Here is a 4,058-nt window from a genome sequence, read left to right on the forward strand (position 1 = left end):
CCTATAAATCCTATATCACTGAAAATAATAGCTCTCTTCCACTCAAGCGGAAATCGCCACTGAAATTTCCCCATCGCTGGGACATTCAGACTAAGGAATTCATCGCTAACAAGGTCATAAATTTCGAGACAAATTCAACGCCTGTCAAGAATTTTCTCGTTATTACAGCATTTTCAGACCAGTCGATGATTGCAGACCTCGCAGGATTGCAGGATTTTTGCAACCGCGGTAATTGTAGAGAAAAATAAAAAAATGCTGTAAAATTCGATAATTTTACTGAACATCATAATATGGGCGCTGGTTTGGGGACCATATATTAGAAGGTATAAAATATTACAAAGAATACATATAATACAGAGAATATTATTATATAAAACTAAAATAATAACGCACTGATATGCAATAAAGTTATTTATCCATTATGTAAACATTACAATTATGTTTTGTTATTTATCCAAAATTATTATACTGTATAACGGTATTGATCAACATCGCACAAATTAACTAAAATGTAAGCCTTTTGTCTCCACGGATTGAATAAAAATTCAAATTTATTGATAATATGCTGGAATTTGTTTAATTTAAATCTTTATTTTATATCATAGTCCTGGCGCAACTAATTGAAAGTCTAACTAATTAGTCTGCAAATAATTTGAGCTGCGGACTAAATTCAAAAGGAATAATTCTAGTATTAAAATTGTAATGCAAATAAAATTGATGCATGGTTTGTGAAAATTTAATGCGATGCCATAACTTTTTATTTAAATTTCAGTTATAATTAATAATCATAATCATTAAAATCATCACCAGCCATTTCGCGTTCTTTTTGAAATTTTTTGCCCCTTTAAGTAAAACTGATATTTTTTTAGTTTAATTGCAAGATCGAATTTTCAACTGATTTTATTATCAAAATTTATGATGTAATGACGTGATAATATATTATAAAAGAGATAATTACATATAATGTGATTATATATATTTCTTAGTCAATGTTCACTGTCAATAATCAGGGGCTCTCTTCTTTGTTTTCATCTTATTTTGTAAGAAATTACCACTTTCGAATGCATTGCTGCCTTCATTTGTTGCCCAGGTGACGAGGTAGCTCACCTTCAAATTAGCTCAGATTCGTTCCGGCAGCCGACTGAGCAACATCTCTAATCTTACCTGCGACCTGAGTACTGGACTACGCATCTTCAGCGTCCACAGGCTCCTAATCCTTGCTGAGACCTTTATTCTACTGTCTTATAATTTTGTGTGAATGTGGTTTCTAGCAGGATTTACTTTAACTATTTATTTCTCGTGTATTATCTAGGTAGGATTTATCTTAGGCTCACCATAATTTAAATTTGCTTAGGGCCTAGTATAGGTAGATGGAGGTTTAGGGTTTCATTCCTCCTCTAACTTTTTCCCGTGCATTTGAACCTCCTACTGTCCTGCCTGTCCTTTCTGGTGAGCCTTCCTCCAACTTTACACTCCTCTTTTGTTAGGGTTTCATTCCTTGATTAAGCCTAGCTGTTGTAACTACGGTTCAACACTGAATCCCGAATAGATTTAGGTGTGTGCCATTACTCTCATTTGAACATTATGATATATACTGCCATAATCATTGCGTTTGTCACTATTTGTGTACCATATCTACTCGTGTTATAACTTGTTTAATTTCTTTAACAGTATAAACTTCTCCGTTCCTGTGACGCCAGCACCGACCCCGCCTTTACCTGGTTCTATTCATTCTGAAGACTCTCAATTCTGATGTCCAGTTGAACTAAATTCTGGAGCCTGGTCTTCCTACTTAACTTCTTCTCTGGATGAATACTTAATTATCATCAAAACTTCCGGCGCTTCCCGTGGATGAAGACCCAATTAAGAAGATCCAACCTTGAACCTCTCCTAATAAAATTTGATGGTTCTCTTATTATAAATATTTGCTTAACCTTATTATGTAGCGAATTGAAAAATTCCTTACAATTTTCCACAATTTTGAAAATTTCAAATTGAATTGGTAATAGGTAACTGATATTATTATTATTATTATAGTTCGATACATGGAAGAATTCAATCGCAAATTTTTTATATCCTACTTAATAATTCTTTTCTAGTTAAATTTCATAACATAATAATTAGATTAAATAATGATTAACGAAATAATATTAATCAGAGGCCATGGCTGCATAAATCATATAATCTTATTCATAAAGAATGATCCAAAATAATTAATGAACTACCATACTTAAGTTCATTCACTGAAATGAATCATGCTGTTGGTTTAAAAAAAAAATAAGCGTGTCAACCTTTACCGAATACATTATTATATTTTTAATTTTACATTCACGTCAGTAAATGTATGAACCGTAAATACGATTTAAACATGAATTAATACAGAATAAACACACGTGCTGTCGCTCACGGCCAGTGAACCTACAGGTCATGTATATATTGCAGGATTCGTAGCCTCAAAGAGACAAGTTCTTGAGACGACCTATCGGCTGTGCGATGACGCAGGAGTTTAAAGGGTATCACTGGTGACGATATAGATTATAGTTAGCAGGAGCGAAACTGGAAATCTGTGAAAAAAGTGCCAGCGTCGAAACCATTTGGTTTCTGTAGGTCAATCCTCGTGAATTTACCAGCGTCGAAACCATTTTGTTTCTGTAGATCATTTTTCATGAATTTTCCAGCGTCGAAACCATTTGGTTTCTTGTAGATCTATCCTCTTAAATGTTCCAGCACCGAAACGATCCGGATCCTTGTAAATGTTGCACCGTTCAATTAAGTTATTAAAATAACCAATTAAATATATGTTATGTGAAGGTAAAAGACATATATAAAGTCTCACCTTAAAGCCGCTGGTCTTTAAATAGAACCGGCGCTTTGGGTTCGACTTGATCCGGTTTTTCGAGTAACAATCCGGGGTCTATTTTAGGACACATCCTGTCGAGCTGAGCGACTCCTGTACTTTTTTGCCACCTTTATCACTGTTGCTGGACTGGTTGTTGAACTCTGTTTACTTTATTATTCAACATTTTGGCTAATCTAAAATGTGGACCTTGTCTATTTTCTTGTTACTAGATGGGATATGAAAATTAGTTAATGCTAACGAGTTTTGTGAACAGATGTTTTATACTCAGTCGTAATTTTCAGCGAACAAACTTTTTCTGTTTATGTAAACGATTTTTGATAAGCTTTTAATCATTATTACAATGAGTAGAACACAACATTATTTCAATAAAAAAACTTTAAATATTGCTTGAAATTTTCGAAAGTCTTGAATTTTATTTTCATAATTTGTTCGTTAAAAAAACCTGCCGCTTCTGAAGCGTGTCGCAAATTCGCTTTAATTAAGGGCCGTTTTTTTTTCAACATACATGAAGGGCAAATAAGCCTGGCTAATCTGGGACTCAGGTTCAACACAAACCTGTTGAAGACAAGAATCCAATCGCATAATAAAATTCAGCGTTATTTACATAATCTTTAATAACATTTTTTTGTAATGGAAGTAATGATTAATTCATTTTATTTTTAATCGTGAAAATGTGTCGGATATATGAAAATTTTAATTATAAACATTTGTCAGATATAAAAAAATATTTCTAAATTATTGCCTTTTATGAATAATTTCACGTAATCGCGTGACTCTCGTATTTGTAGGTTAAATATAATCTATCTATTATTTCTTATTATTTTATGCATGATACTGTAATCGTTTCAAAAGTAATTTGTTGATGAAGTGGTCTTGACCGACTAAAAAATGTTTTTAGATTTCAGATTATCTTTTTATTCGCTTCACTAATATTATATGAATAATATTTATACTGAAATTCACATGTAAGATTCCAACTTAAAAAAAAAATCAACAATGTTGCTTCATTATGAATATTTTCCGCATCATTTGCCTTAACTTGAAAATTCTTTCCTTTTAAGGTTAATTATTCATATAATAAATTCGTATCAGACCTCAATGAGTAGAAAGCGAATATAATTCAAGAAAATAATAACTGACTTGTATCAAAGATAACCTGTACAAATTAATTATTAAACTTATTAATTGTACACAAAAA

The 4,058-nt window shown here is 32.1% G+C and overlaps 1 long non-coding RNA gene across 1 annotated transcript; it reads left to right on the plus strand.

Moving 5' to 3' along the window:
* Positions 1–1,350: 1,350 nt before the first annotated feature.
* LOC108674039 lies at positions 1,351–1,916 on the plus strand. The gene is made up of 2 exons (XR_001931018.1): positions 1,351–1,555; positions 1,672–1,916. It is a non-coding gene; the product is annotated as an uncharacterized LOC108674039 (long non-coding RNA).
* The last annotated feature ends 2,142 nt before the right edge of the window (positions 1,917–4,058 follow it).

The sequence above is a fragment of the Hyalella azteca genome, unplaced genomic scaffold (assembly GCF_000764305.2).
Source record: "Hyalella azteca isolate HAZT.00-mixed unplaced genomic scaffold, Hazt_2.0.2 contig11130, whole genome shotgun sequence".
Classification (NCBI taxonomy): domain Eukaryota; kingdom Metazoa; phylum Arthropoda; class Malacostraca; order Amphipoda; family Hyalellidae; genus Hyalella; species Hyalella azteca.